Source organism: Eleutherodactylus coqui, chromosome 13, assembly GCF_035609145.1.
Source record: "Eleutherodactylus coqui strain aEleCoq1 chromosome 13, aEleCoq1.hap1, whole genome shotgun sequence".
Taxonomy (NCBI): Eukaryota; Metazoa; Chordata; class Amphibia; order Anura; family Eleutherodactylidae; genus Eleutherodactylus; species Eleutherodactylus coqui.
Window position 1 is genome coordinate 109,352,398 of NC_089849.1, and position 16,265 is coordinate 109,368,662.

Consider the following 16,265-nt stretch of genomic DNA (forward strand, 5'->3'; position numbering starts at 1 on the left):
GTTAGTATGCACAAATGGGACCCAAAATGTAATCAGTACTATGCGGCTTTCTGAACAGACTGTTATGATCGTGTGGGCAGATTTAGCAGACTGCCAACACCATCGTGACCAAAGGACTAGTAGTCTAGTAGTATACATGCACACAGGAAATTCACATGGAATCCATGCCACTGACCCTGTGCTAAAAGGGGGGGGGTCGACAGTGGCCCAACCTAAGCGTAGACATCGCCCAAATAAGAGGGCGGCCCAGCGGTCTTCGGAACTGGGCCATAGCTGATCTTAGGAGCCACAGAACAGGACACACGCATGGCATATAACAGAGACAGAACAGAATACACAGAGATAGAAAACACTGCATACAGAAGCCAAAAATGCAACCACTACTAACAGATAGGCTGATTATAAAGAACAGGTATTACTTGACATTTTAGACAAAACGTGAAGCTAGCGGGCGAACTTCTAAGCTCCTGGTTATACCGCTATTCCCTACCCTAACCATGAGTCCAGGAGACCCAGACAACGATCACACAGGAGATCTCTAATAAATCTCTAAACCGCTATAAGCTACATACTGTCCCTGCTTTTCTTCACCACAACTTTAATAGATCCAGACATCTCATTTGGACAATTGGTATGTTTTTCCGAAGCTTTGTTAGCTGTGTGCTAATTTGGTACAGTATTGTGATGGCACCTGTACGTTTGCAAGAAAATAAATAAAAGCTATTAGTGTATCCAAAAATGCCAAATAAAAAATAAAAATTCAAAAATTTTATGTAATCTGTTATCCGGCCTATAAGATGAAATTTTAACACAGCAAATTATTGTCCAAATTCGACGTACGTGTACACACGCGTACGTACATACACACGCGTACGTACATACATACACGTACGTACGTACACGTACATACATACACGGGAGTACGTACATGCACGGACGTACATACATAAACGCACGTACGTACATACATGTACATACGTACATACATACACGCACATACATACACGCACGTAGGTACATACATACACGCACGTAGGTACATACATACACGCACGTACGTACATACATACATACATACACGCACGTACATACATACATACATACACACACGCACGCACGTACACACACGCACATACATACACGCACGCACGTACATACACACACGCAGCTGATGACGAGTGCGAACCGCTGCCACTTCAGTCTATGCCAGACGCAGCACCGTACATTTCCGGCTGTACACGCCTGCATAGGATTGCATTTTAATACGCAATCCTATGCAGAAGGCCGTGGTTTATCTACGCGAAATCACGCGCAGAAAACAAACCGCGCCATGCTCTAATTCTGTGCGGGGTTCGCAGAGCCCCGGACATAAACGTCACTCGCTGGCTGCCGGCTCTGCGCATGCGCCGTCTGCTGGCACATGAGTCAGAGCTGCGGGAGCGGGCGAGTTCCGCACTGCTCTCTGCAGGCGCTCAGGTCGGGTCCCGTTGCGAGCAGCTGGATGCGACACGGCCGTCTGCAGGCGGCCTTAGGCCTCATGTCCACTAGAAAAATACAATCCGCGTAGAATCAGGCGTCACGCGCTCGATTGCCCATGCGCGCTGAGGCGTCATGCGGGACTCCGAAACCGGAAGTATTGGGGTCTCTTGGGGCCGCCGTGACGGGCTCCGCCCCGGAATTCCATGGCAGAGCCTGTCACAGCCATGTGCAGCCGGCTTTACAGCGTGGGTAATCAGGAGTCTGAAAACATAAATAAGATAAAACAAAAAAACAAATTCAAATCACGTTTTATTATTTATTAAAAATGTGGATTTTACACCAAGTGTCATTCCCTGATAAACCAAAGGCCGCTGTGTTTGGGTATCTTTTCTGTGTACTCAATCGGTGTAAAATATTGCGCAGTTTTTCAGGATCCTCCGTCATAATTCTTTGAAAGAAAAAGCTTATAAAAAAAAAAAAAGGTGAGTCACAGGCAAAAAGCAGTCCAATAGCCCTAAACAATATTGTTAAAGGGGCGTTCGAGGCTATCGCTCTTCATTACTGCGAAAGCTTCTTCCCAGGAGCGTGGGCGCAATACACTCGGCGGCACGAAGCGCAATTGTGCCTCGAGGAGAGCGATCCCTTGGCCGGCTTTACCGATACCATGCTACACAGCAGATGAAAGATATGTTTTTTTTCAGACAGCATTCGCTAGTTGTTACCATGTACGTCAGGCGCAAACAGAGCTGTAAGTCACGGATGAGAATAACGGAGGAAAAGATTCCTGAAAGTCGCCCAAAGAAAATATGGCGGAGCGAGAAAACCAAACTAAAACGACGCAGACAGTTCTCAGCGAGGCACAGGATTTACTGAATGTAAAACTATTCGTCTGCAATACAACCCCCCCCCCATATGAAATAGAGGAAAATGCACAGAAAAGTTGAATATCTATATCTCTCTCTATAGGGGCCACAACAGCCATGATTATACAAGAGGCTTCTGTACCGCAATGCCTCATCAGTTACAGTAGTGATCATAGGTAATGGCAAGCAGGGACACCTGTTGTCATGGCAACTAATCGGCCCGCCACGATTACAAGGGCCACACGACATAACATAGGGAGCACGCTCCCTCGGGGAATCCTCTACTTGCTTACATCTCAACAGAATGTAGGAGTTTAATAGTAGGGATCGCTATCCTTATGTACCCCGCTGTAGCAGTGGGAAGCCCGCTATCGGATGGTGTGAGCTCAGCTTCTGATCCCACGCCATCCACATGATGTACGGCCTATAATGGAGGGAACACCCGTTGGATTTCAGTGCACAACTGAATAAATTCCAGGCCCCATTGCCCACTTGTGCGGGAAAAAAAATTGACTTTCTAAAAATAATCCCCCTCTACAACCCCCCTCCCCCCTGCCATCCCCAATTTTTAGCATTCCCTAAATCTTAGATAAAAGTAATAATATAAACTGCGTTTTATGTCCGACGGCGGGGTAATTACAGAGGCTGGTTGAGATGGGCACATGGGGCAAGAAAATCAGGTATCCGCCCTCCTCTCATGCTTTTTTGGGGGTATTTCTTGACCTCAGCGGCGGGTATGGGGTGTAAAAAGTGGCGCTCTGTGAGGCTTCGTATGCTTGCCATGGTGCGGAAGTCTCACACAGAAGACTCTCAACAAGCTGCTCTTGGAACTGCAGGAAGGCAAGCGTTCCCGGGGCTTCTTGTAAATTATGTATTCTAGGTAGTGGTCTGAATAACGCTGGGATCACACTGCCGTATGTAGAATCCACTTGTGGAGGCCGGCGGGCGCATGCACAGAAGCCGGAAGGGTCCATGGAGGATAACCGGATCTGGATTCAAATGCGGAAGCCTCCGAGAAGAGGTTTCATCTCCTCTCGCTGATGGCCGGGGTAAGGTCCGCGGATCAACATCCCATCAGGGGACAAATCCGGGGACCTTAGGTACGTAATTTCATCTCCCCTTATGGATACGAAGTGGGGTGAGTATCTTCACCTTCCCTCATGGATCCGATCCATGAGGGGAGGTGAAACTTATGAATGTGTGTGTGTGTATGAATGTGTGTGCGTGTGTATATGAATGTGTGTGAGAATGAGTGTGTGTGTGTGTGAAAATGAATGTGTGTGTGTGTATGAATGTGTGTGTGTATTAATGTGTGTGTTTGTGTGTGTGTATGTATGAATGTGTGTGTGTATGTATGAATGTGTGTGTGTGTATGAATGTGTGTGTGTGTGTGTGTGAGAATGAATGTGTGTGTGTGTATGTATGAGTGTGTGTGTGTGTGTATGTATGAGTGTGTGTGTATGTATGAGTGTGTGTGTGTGTATGTATGATAAAGAGCTGGTATGTGAGGTTGAAACGTCGCACTCCTTTTCATGCTTACATACTGGGAAAATAAAAGCTGATTTTTCTACGAAAAAGTTATCCAATGTGCTGGTCCTCCTTCTGAAACTTTCCTAAACACTCTGCTCCTCACACAGCCGCCCGCCTGCTCACCCACTTACTCAGCCACCCCCTCTCTCTCACACACACACTTGCTGTGTTCAATTTGTCTTATTGGTCGAAAAAGACATTACATTAGATTTTATTTTTTTTAGCAAACGTACAGGTTCCATCACAATACTGTACCAAATTTCCACTAACTGAACAAACCTTCGGAGAAACATACCAATTGTCCAAATAATATATCTTTATCTATTAAAGTAGGAGTGAAAAAAGCAGGAACAGTGTGTTGCCTATAGATGTTTAGAGATGTATTAGGCAATAACTATGCAAACCCACGGAACTAAGCCAATTGCAGGGAATAGAGCCTCCTGAGTGTGAACAAGCTGGTGATGCCACCAGCTGCTTCCTTTGGGTAAGTGAGTGGAGCTACTGAAGAGAGGAGCCGCTCCAATCTAGTCTTGTGGAGCTAGTGAGCGCTATATTACCTTCAGAGGGGAAGGATGGGTGGGGCGCTGTTGGATCCTGGGGGGGGTGTTGGATCCTGACAGTCATCAAAGGGATGACAAACAGCTAGAACTAGAAGTAATAGATGCAATATAGACCATCCACCATAACACTGATACATATGGTTGGTGAGGAGACAAACTGCTATAGGCGTGCCGCGCGCCGGGCACATCCGCCGGGCCGAAGAAAGAAGATCCGGCCGCAAAGAAGAGGAGATCTGCCCGGTCCGCTACGGGTAAGTTATTCTTATTTTAGGTCTCCCGCGGATCCGGACGGCTTCCATAGGCTTCAATAGAAGCCTGCGGGAGCCGTCCCCGCGGGAGACCCGCACCTAAATGGAGCATGTCCATTTTTTTTTCATGCTCCACATTTTTCTTAATTCACTTTTATTGACCATCCGCGGGTATTTATCTACCCGCGGGTGGTCAATGCATCCCTATGGGGTGCGGATCCGCGTGCGGGTGATCCGCTGCGGATTTTAATTCTTCTTTTCCCCGTGGACATGAGGCCTAAAGGCTCTGCATATCCAAGTGATTCTGATATTGTTTTTTTGCCACATGTTGTACTTCATTTAGGTGGTGAAAATAGTCTGATAAAATTAGTGTATATTTATTAAAAGCGTCAAAATTGAGAAAAAATTTATAAAAATGTAATTTATTTTCAGCCGCAATATCTCAAACATGTGCAAACATACTGTACAAATCTTTGATAAGATATATATTTCCATCTGTTTACTTTATTCTGGACGCACATTAGAAAAACTTCATTTTTTTTTTAACCATTTAGGAGACGTACAAATTTTACATTGATTTTTAACATTTTGAGGAACACTTTCTTTTCCTGCACCAAGCCAAGATTGCAAAGTCTCATGGGTGTCCAAATGATAGATCCCCCCACAAATGACCCCATTTTATAAACTACACCCCTTAATGTATTCACTGAGGGGGTCAAAAATGCAAATATGTCATTTTAATTTTAATGATGGGATTTTTTTCTATATTGCACATGAAGATGAGGATTGGCACCCCAAAATGGAGACCCCCTGTATGTCCCGTGTTCAGAGATATACCCATTGTGGCCCTAATCTTGTGTCCGTATGCACAATGGGGGCCAAACCGAAAGGAGCAGCCGGTGGCTTTGTGAAGTTATTTTGCATGAAAGTGTTTTAGGCCCCATTGCCCACTTGTGGAGCCCTTGAGCGGCTTTGGAGAACCCCCACAAATGACCCTGTTTAATTGTCTCTTTATTAACAATTTTCCATTACAATCAAAAGAGAAAAAGAGAAAAAAAAAGGGACTTTTCATATTGTTAACATATTGAAGTGTAGTAGTACTGTGGCAATATCCAAATTATACCAGAACTACAGAGCAGAATAGAGCATATATATATAACATATTGAAAGAGGAACAAAATAAAATAAAATAACATGGAATAAAATAACATGAGATAGAGGAGGTACACTTATGATGGGGACTGATGAGTTATTTGAGTCCAAAATCTATCGAATTTACCATACTACCGTATGTTTTCCGGGGTGTGGGTAGGGGGGGCTTCGGTCGACGGAGGGGGAGTTAGAACATGTGGGGGGTCAGCAGGTCCGCCTCATTTGGGTTTAGCAGTTAAGGGAGGTGGCATTGCCTTTTCGTGTCTTTAGGGATTATTAGTCATATAGTCTATCCAGGTTGCCCAAAAGGTCATTCGTGGGCCCCCGGAAGCAAATCTTCGTGAGTAGGCCTCCTCTAAATGAAATGTGTGGTTTACTAAGTTCCTTACCTCCAGTATGGAGGGGGCTTCCTTTGCTTTCCAGTGTTTGGCAATTGCCATACGTGACGCTAGGAGAATGTGTGAGGTGAGAGCCGCGTAGAAGGGGGATAGCTTCTTTGTGTTTAGGAAACAAAGGGCCAGGGTCGGGTCAGGGGCTACATATTGGTGGGTGACTGAGTGGATGAAGTTGAACACTGTGTTCCAGAACGATCTTATGACTGGACAAAGCCACCACATGTGAAAATATGTGCCTTTCGCACCGCACTCTCTTCAGCAGGTCTCCGGGATTAGGTTGTTCATCTTAGATATTCTAGCTGGGGTAAGGTACCAGCGAAGAAATATCTTCTGGGATGTTTCCCAGTGTGCTATTCCATGCGATATCTTTTTCGTCCATGCAAGCGCCCTACTCCAATCTTCCAGACTGAATGTTTGTTTAAAGTCAAGCTCCCATAGCATCATATGGGCTGATTTGGTTTGGGAGATCTGAGAGAACGAGCTCTCGTAAAAAGTAGATATGCCTCCGGAGACCTCTGTTGAGAGCGAGTAGAAAGTAAAGGCCGTTTTTGGGAATAGTGGTTTACTAATATCTAGGGATTGTAGTGCGTATCTCAATCTCAAATGTGAGAAGCCCAGTTTACTAGGGAGATTGAATTTTCTGCTTAATGTAGGGAAGTCCATTATAGCAGCCTCTTCCCATAGATCTCCTACTTTTTTCACCCCAGCTCTCTTCCAGGTCCCAAATTCAAAGTCCGGGAGTATAGAGGATAGGAATCTCAGGGGGAGGGATATGGCCGAGACCTTTTCCGAATTGGATGCCACTAGTTGGTTCCAAATCTGCACCGACACCTGAAGACTTGGTAGGGTACGAGTTGGCAGCGGGGGGGGGGGCAACTCCGAGAAGGGAGATCAGGGGGGCTCCCAATGTTGCTTTTTCTATGCTCACCCATTTTTGGGGGGATGAGGTAACCCACCAACGTTTGATTTGATCTAGAATAGTGGCTGCGAAGTATCGCTTAATGTCAGGTGCTCTCATACCTCCCAGTTCGTATGGTTTTGCTAAAGTGGCGAATTTTATTCTAGCGTGGGATCCTTCCCAGATGAATTGGTTAATCAAGGCTTGGAGTTTGGTTATGAATTGGGACGGAATTGGGATTGGTACTGTTCTGTAGACATATAGGATTCGGGGTAGCATCATCATTTTGACTGCCGCTATTCTACCTGCCCAGGAGATGAAGGGTTTGCGAAACTTACTTAGAATATTGGGGATACTGTTAAGAAGTGGTAGATAGTTTTTGGAGAAGGTGAGGGAGCTGGGGTATGCTATGTTGATGCCCAGGTATGGCATAGAACTGCTGCACCATGTGAAAGGGAATGCTTCCGTAATGCTTTGGGTCGTCTTGGGGTCCAGGCCTAAATTTAACATTTGGGATTTTGTGTTGTTGATTTTATAGTATGAGACATCTCCAAATTGGTCTAAAGTAGACTGGACATGTGGCAGGGAAGAGGTTGGGTTAGTAATGGCTAAAATGACGTCGTCTGCATATAAACCAATCTTATGTTCTTGTAATGCTACTTTGATCCCTTGAATGTTTGGATTAGTCCTAAACTTTTCAGCCAGTGGTTCCATTACCAAGGCAAATATTAGGGGGGAAAGGGGGCACCCCTGTCTTGTACCATTAGAGATGGCAAATGGAGAGGAAAGGCATCCCGAGGCGAATATCCTTGCTGATGGGGCAGAGTACAGGGACATAATTGCTGTCTTGATACGTCCTGAAAATCCAAACCTCTCCAGGGTGGCTTCCAGGAACCCCCAATGGATTCGGTCAAATGCTTTCTCAGCATCTAGTGCTAAGAGCATAGCTGGTGTTCTGTTCCTTTCGGCCACCCTGACCAGGTCTAGAAAGCGACGGGTACCATCCGATGCCTGTCTTTGGGGGACAAATCCCACTTGGTCTGTTGCTACTAATACCGGAAGGATTGTGAACAGTCTTATACCAAGGATTTTTGCGTAAATTTTTACATCTGTGTTCAACAGGGAGATAGGTCGGAAATTGGCTGGGGATGTATTCTCCTTCCCTGGTTTGGGGATTGTAACGATCAGAGCTTCCAACATCTCGGGTGGGAAGGAGACGTTTTCCATCGCCCTGTTGAACACAGATGCCAGATGAGGGCCCAGGAGCGTTGCGAATTTTTTATAATAACCGTTTGAAAATCCGTCCGGGCCTGGGGTTTTGTGGGGCTTAAGTAATTTAATCACGTCCTCCACTTCCTGAGAGGTGATTGGGGAAGAGAGATTTTCTATTTGCTCGGGAGACAGGCGAGGGAGGTTCACACTTTGTAGGAAACTGTGTATTTCTTCCTTTTGGGGATGGTGTATGTTTTGGTTATTTTTTAAGTTATATAAGGAGGAATAATATGCAGCAAATGCGTTCGCCATTTTTTGGGGATGGAAGATTTTTCTGCCTTGTGGGTTGAGGAGGTATGCAATTCTTTCTTTAGTTCTAAGATCTTTGAGCTGCTTCGCTAGTAAGGCCCCCGTCCTATTGTCGTGCGCATAAAATTGCATTCTGAGTTTTTGAAACGCGATGTCATGTTTAAAAACCAACAGGTTTTGTAGCTTCGCCCGAAGGTTAAAAAGGTCTGTTGTCCTTTGTGGGGTAGGTTTATTTTTATTTAATGCTTCTAGGGATTTAATTTTGTCCATTAGGAGGTTAAATTCCTCTTCTCTTTTCTTTTTGGCTCTTGCTCCAAGTTTAATAAATATGCCTCTCATGTAGGCTTTGTGTGTATTCCACACTGTGGAGATGTTCGGGACTGATCCTATATTGTTTGCAAAAAATCCTTCTAATTCCTCTTTAAGAGGTAGTTCATGCTCAGGATGGTTTAAAGTGTATTCATTTAATCTTCATGGGAATGATGGGGAGTAGTTGAATTTCTCTTGGAGCGTTAAGGATATGGGGGCGTGGTCAGACCATGATATTGTTCCAATATCCGCCTGTAAAACCCCCTCGAGGCCTGCCCGTGGCAGCAGGAACATATCTATCCTAGAATAAGATGCATGTGGCGCGGAGAGAAACGTGTAGTCCCTCTACGATCCATGCATGCACCTCCACACGTCGTATAATTCTTCTGAGTGTATGATTGGGACAATGGGTGACATGCCCCTGCCGCTCGCGGTGGAGTCCAAGGTAGGGTCCACCACTGAGTTTAGATCTCCTCCGATCACCAAATTCCCCTCTCGAATTTTAGCCACTTCGGAAAGAACATGTTTGAAGAATTTGGCCTGCCTTTTAAATGGGAAGTAGACATTTACTAGAGTGTAGGTGGTGGCGTTAATTACGCAGACTAATATTAGAAATCGTCCGCCTGGGTCCACGTATACGTTTTTTTGGGAAAATGTAACGTTCCGGCTAATGGCTATCATTACGCCTTTCTTTTTTTTCCCTTCATTTGATGCCAGGAAAATGTTTGGAAATTTAGGGTGGTTGCAGGGGGGGTGTTTATCTCTCAGGAAGTGTGTCTCTTGGGCGAGGAAGATGTCTGAGTGGGACTTAAGAGCCTGTCTCCAAAGCATGCTACGTTTATAGGGGCTGTTCAGGCCTTTTACATTTAGGGATGTGATGCTAATGGGCATAACTGGTAGGTGGTTTATACGCTGGGGAGTCGTTGTGTTTTTTCATATTAAGTATGGTGGGGGGGTAGGGAAGTGGCCTCCTACTGAACCTTTTATAACTATATTTGACATAAGGAAAAAAAACATCATTAACAGTTAACAAAATCAAAATATTGTTCATCCAGCGCCTATCTGCACTGGATGAATGAACCTTAGGTAGGGGTGGCATTTTAAACCATCCACTTTAGGCTCCGTAAAGGAGAAATATAACTATGGGTTCAAGACCCTTTACAACATCAATTTATGCGTGTCTGCCATGCTTATCTGCTGTTTTCCAGTCTTGTTCGATTCTTGTAGGAGATTCTACCGCCGTCCTCAGAGGCTTCTGAAGGATAGGGATCCCCCATTGTTTCAGGAACGAGACGCCTTCTTCTGGCGAGGTGGCAACCTGGATGGTTCCATTTTTTGAGATCAGTAGTTTGGTTGGGAATCCCCATCTATACTTGATGTGCGCCTCTCGTAGTGCTGCTGTAACTTCTGTAAACTTTCTCCGAGACTGCAGAGTGGCGGCTGAAAGATCTGGAAATATTTGTATGTCTTCATATGGAGTCGGTAGTGTGCCTCTACACCTTCCAACTGCCAAGACTTCCTCTTTTATTTTATGGAAGTGTATTCTTGCTAAGATGTCTCTGGGGGCTGACTCAGGGACAGAGCGTGCTTTTGGAATTCTGTGGGCTCTGTCAACTGCATATTCGATCTCGGGAAGGTCCGGGAGGAGCGTTTGGAGTAATTTGAGTATATATTGTGGAATGTCAGGGGGGGTCACAGTCTCTGGAACTCCCCTAAATTTGAGATTGTTTCTTCTGGATCGGTCTTCCAAGTCTATGACCTTCTCTCTCAAATATGCGACTTCTTCCATACTGCCATGCGCATCTACCAACTCGTTGTGGGCTTTGGTAAATTCTCCCATTTTCCGTTCAAGGTGGTCCGTTCTGGTAGCTAGGTGGTCGATGTTAGATTGTAATTGACCAGAGAGGCTCTGTATATCTTTAGAAATGTCCTTTTGCAGCGATATTAGCATAGTCTTCAGAGCGTTTATAGTTAAAGGGGTTGTCCCGCGCCGAAACGGGTTTTTTTTTTTTTCAACCCCCCCCCCGTTCGGCGCGAGACAACCCCGATGCAGGGAAGTAAAGAAAGTTTACCGGAGCGCTTACCTTAATCCCCGCGCTCCGGTGACTTCAATACTTACCGCTGAAGATGGCCGCCGGGATCCTCTGTCTCCGTGGACCGCAGCTCTTCTGTGCGGTCCATTGCCGATTCCAGCCTCCTGATTGGCTGGAATCGGCACGTGACGGGGCGGAGCTACACGGAGCCGCTCTCTGGCACGAGCGGCTCCATAGAAGACTGCAGAAGACCCGGACTGCGCAAGCGCGGCTAATTTGGCCATCGGAGGGCGAAAATTAGTCGGCTCCATGGGAACGAGGACGCTAGCAACGGAGCAGGTAAGTAAAAAACTTTTTATAACTTCTGTATGGCTCATAATTAATGCACAATGTATATTACAAAGTGCATTATTATGGCCATACAGAAGTGTATAGACCCACTTGCTGCCGCGGGACAACCCCTTTAAGGGGCTTTCAGAGTCGGGATAAGCTTGGAGATTGTTGATAGGATCTGTCTGCGGGGGAGTTTCTTGTGGATTGTTATTTTGGCTCTTTTTTGCCGCCGGTCCTTTTGGGGAGGGGGAGGCTGGTAGGGGGTCCTGAACATTCCTTTTCCCTCCGCTTCCAGGGGAGGTGTTGGGATTGGCTGGGGTAGGCGGGAGAGATCCTGTGGAGGAGTATGGAGACAGAGCCGCAGGGCTGTGGGTGTTGGGTATTTCTTCGGTTACGGGGATGTTTGAATGAGATGTGGCGGGTTTGTTTTTGTTGCTCTGTGTGCCAGGCGGGAAGTACTCTGAGAGTCTCCTGGGGGCCGTTGCTTTAATACGTCGCTTAACCATCCTGAATAGTTAATTCTTGGATATGCGCTGTGGATTGGTCGCTATTTGTTGTATAGTGGTCTACCGGGTGGCGTATTCTTTATGGAGGCGTTGGAAGGCGTAGTTGTTTGTTAAAAGTTCCTTTAGAAGCTCATTGATGTTGAGTGGTCCTGTTATGTGTTGCTGAGGAGCCTCATGTGGCGGGTGGAGTTAGAACATAGAGTCCTGCTATTCCATCTTGAGTGCCTTAGGTAGCGCTCCTGTAGAGTTTTGAAGATTTGTTAAGTGTGGCTTTGCCTGATAAGAGTCCTTTCTTTTTTTAGAACTATCAGTATTTGCTGAGAAGAAAGTGTTTGGGATTGAGGAGTCCGCTGGGTCGCACCGGGAATTTGATATTTGCGTCTGCGAGGCGCGCGATGTATTGCTTCCTTGGGTGTTGCGGGGGCTGGGACTTGCTTCCAGGCTATTTTGTAATGTTGAGGAGGCTATATAGTGTTTTTCTGTCAGTACCCTTTGGCACAGGGTCTGTCTTTGTGGGTTGCTGACAGTTTCTATATAGCAGTCTGGCTATGCAGATATTCCTCCACAGATCACTTGGCAGTAAGGTGGGGAGGTATTCTCCTTGTAGTTAACTGTGGGTCCCTCTTCTCAACACACTTAGGCCTCCTTCCCACGAATGGATTTACGCCGCGTAAATCCGCGGCAAAAATCCGCTGCGTTGCCCCATGCTATTAGGTTCTATTGAACCTAATAGCACAATGCACACGATGCGTAATTCCACCGCGGAATTACGCACCGTGAAATCTCCCGTTGTCACCCGCAGCATGTTCTATTTGCTGCGGGTGTACGCGCTGACGGCTTCCATCGCAGTCAATGGAAGCCGTCCGTTCACGCTATCTCCCGCTGCAACCAGCGGAAGATAGCGTGAAAAAACGCTTCCCCGCCTACCGCCGCGCGTCATATGACGCGGCCGGCGCGTCACGTGACACGGCCGGCCGCGTCATGTGACGCGGTGGGCGTGTCACATGACGCGACGGCGGTGGGCGGGGAAGCGTCTTCACGCGATCTTCCGCTGGTAAGTATGGGGTCTCTGGGGGGCGCCGTGACGGGCTTCACTGCGTAATATTACGCGGCGGAGCCCGTCACGCTCGTGGGAAGGAGGCCTTAGGGGCCTCGTTGCTCTTTCTAATGGGCAAGGATTGGCTTTGTTTAGTGCTTTGAGAAAGGGATGAGAAGAGGTTCAGGTCCTGGTTATCTCTGTTTTGGCCACTAGATGGTGCTGTGGTGCATTGATATTTGAACTGCACTATACTTTAACCCCTTAACGACCAGCCCATAGTGTTTTTACGTCCTCCCGAAGTGGGCCTTATTCTCTGAGGACGTAAAAACATGCTTCCTGCAGAGAATAATGCCCCTCGGGCTGTGGACGTGACAGCTCCATGCTGTCGGTGTCCGCAGGTAGCTGACAGCATGGAGCTGTCATCCCGGGCTGTTCGGAGCCCCCCCCGGCATTGCGATCGGCGCTATGCAATGGATAGCGCCGATCGCAAAAAAGTAAATAAAAGTGCCCAAAAAGTTAAAGATTCAGCTGCTCTGATGGATCGGATCCATCGGAGCAGCTGAAATTACTCACCGATGTCCGTCGCACGACTCCCAGCTGTCCCGATGCTCCGGGCGCCGTAGCCGTCCTTCTGCGCATGCGCGCCTGGCGGCATTACGTCAGCCGCATGCGCAGAAGGCCCGGCGGCGCGGGAGACTTAAAATCTCCTGGCTCCCGGCTCCTGTAGGTAGCCGGGAGGCAGGAGATGTCAGCGGGGACTGCGGTGAGCGGTCCCCGGTACCGCGATCGCCGTTATCCAATGGATAGCGGCGATCGCAAAAAAGTTAAAAAAAAGTGTAAAAAAAGAAAAGTTTCACCTCCCCTCATGGATCGGATCCATGAGGGGAGGTGAAAATACTCACCTCAGGTCCGCCGATGTCCTCCGGCCGGTGTCTGGACCCCCCGCTGGCTTCTGCGATGTGCCGATGCGGCGCGCATGCGCAGAAGCCGGCGAGCCCGGCAAATTCAAAATCTCCTTGCACCCGGCTGTCACAGATAGCCGAGTGCAGGGAGATATGACTGGGGACCGCTGTATGCGGTTTCCAGTCATATGATCACCGTTATCCATCAGATAACGGTGATCATATAAAGTTAAAAAGTAAAAAAAAAAAAAAAAAGTAAAAAGTAAAAAAAAGTTTAAAAAGTTAAAGTTTCATCTCCCCTTATGGATCGTATCCGTAAGGGGGGATGAAATTACGTACCCAAGGTCCCGGATTCGTTCCCTGGTGGGATGTTGATCCGCGGATCTTACCCCAGCTTCGGCGCATGCGCCCGTCAGCATGATGGCGGACGCATGCGCAAAAGTGAAAGATTGCCCAAGAAATATAAAATCTCCCTGCTACTGGCTACAAAAGGTAGCCAAGAGCCTGGAGATGTCACGGGGAGCCGCGGTGAGCGGTTACTGGTCACGTGATCGCCGTTATCCAATGCATAATGGCGATCACGTAAAAGTTCTTTAAAAAGTGGCAGTTTCATTTCCCCTCACCGATGCGATCGGTGGGAGGAGATGAAACATCTTCTCGGAGGCTTCCGCATTTGAATCCAGATGCGATTATCCTCCATGGACCCTTCCGGCTGCTGAGCATGCGCCCGCCGGCAAAATGCCGGACACATTCGCAGGAGCCGGGAAGCCCAGGAAATGTTAAATCTCCTTGCTCCCAGCGACCAACGGTTGCTGAGTGCTTGGAGCAGTGACCAGCGGCCTCGCTGAGCGGTCCCCGGTCACATGATAAAGTAGCGAACTAACATTAGGCCGGTCACGCGTGACCAGAGAGGAATTACAGGTTCTGCATGCGCTTGATCAGCGGTAATCCACGGATCAATCGCATGCATTGGATTACACAATTCCCCCCAATTAGCGGGTCGGAATTACGTAATCCACTCGCAGAAACAGAACACAGCATGCTATATTTTACCACGAATATCTGCGACCTAGAGCCCATTGTGCTCTATGACCGCGGATATACTCGCACCCCATATGCAAACACATTGTGTACGGGCTGCGGGTACCCGGGTCATCTCTAAGCGACGGTGCGGGAAATGCAAACAAAAAACCGCCTGTGTGAGTAGGCAGTTATGTGCAGTACATTACGCAACCGTACGCAGGGTCACAGCCAGGCTCACAGCTGGAATCCGCTGCGGGCCTCCGCAAGCAGATTCCGCCTACGGCTACGTGAGCCCGGCGTTATTCAGACCGCTACCTGTAATCCGTAATTTACAAGAAGCCCCGGGAACGCTCGCCTTCCTGCAGTTCCAGGAGCAGCTTGTTGAGCGCCTTCTCTGTGAGACCGCTGCACCGCAGCAAGATTACAAAGCCTCACAGCGCCACTTTCTACACCCCATCCCCGCCGCTGAGGTTACGAAATACCCCCCAAAATACATGAGAGGAGGAGGGGGGATACCCGGTTTTCTTGCCCCATGTGCCCAGCCCAACCAGCCTCCGTAATTACCCCTGTCTTCGGACATAAAACGCATTTATATTATTACCTTTATCTAATATTTAGGGAATGCCAAAAAATGGGGATGGCGGGGGGGGGGGGGGGATTATTTTTAGGAAGTCAATTTCCGTATAAGTGGGCAATGGGGCCTGGAATTTATTCAGTTCTGCCCTGAAATCCAGCGGGCATTCCCTCCATTATGGGCCTAGCCATGTGTCCTGTAAGTAGATTAGGGCCACAATGGGTATGTTTCTGAACAGGGGACAAACAGGGGTATCCATTTTGGAGTGAAAGTCTTCATTCCTATGTACACTGTACAAAAAAAACAGTTTTTAAATTGACAAAATTGACAAACAAATGAAAATCGTAATTTTTTCCTTTTGCTTTGCTTAGATTCATTCAAATACTTTGGGGTCAAAATATGCAGTACACCCCTAGATGAATTTGTTAAGGGGTCTAGTTTTTAAAATGGGTCATTTGTGGGGGTTCTCTATCGTTTTGGACGCTCAATGGCTCTAACTGTGGGCAATGGGGACTGGAATTTATTCCGTTGTACCCTGAAATCCAACGGGTGCTCCTTCCATTATAGGCCTAGCTATGTTTCCTTTAAGTAGATTAGGGCCACAATGGGTATGTTTCTGAACACGGGACAAATGGGGGTATCCATTTTGGGGCGAAAGTCTTCATTCCTATGTACACTTTCCAAAAAAACCAGTTTTTAAATTGACACAATTGCCAAAAAAATGAAAATCGTAATTTTTTCCTTCTGCTTGGCTTAGATTCATTCAAAAACTGTGAAGTCAAAAAAGTCATTATACCCCTAGATAAATTCGTTAGGGGGTCTACTTTTCAAAATGGGGTCACTTGTGGGGGTTCTCCATCGTTTTGGTCACTCAATGGCTCTACAAGTGGGCAATAGGGC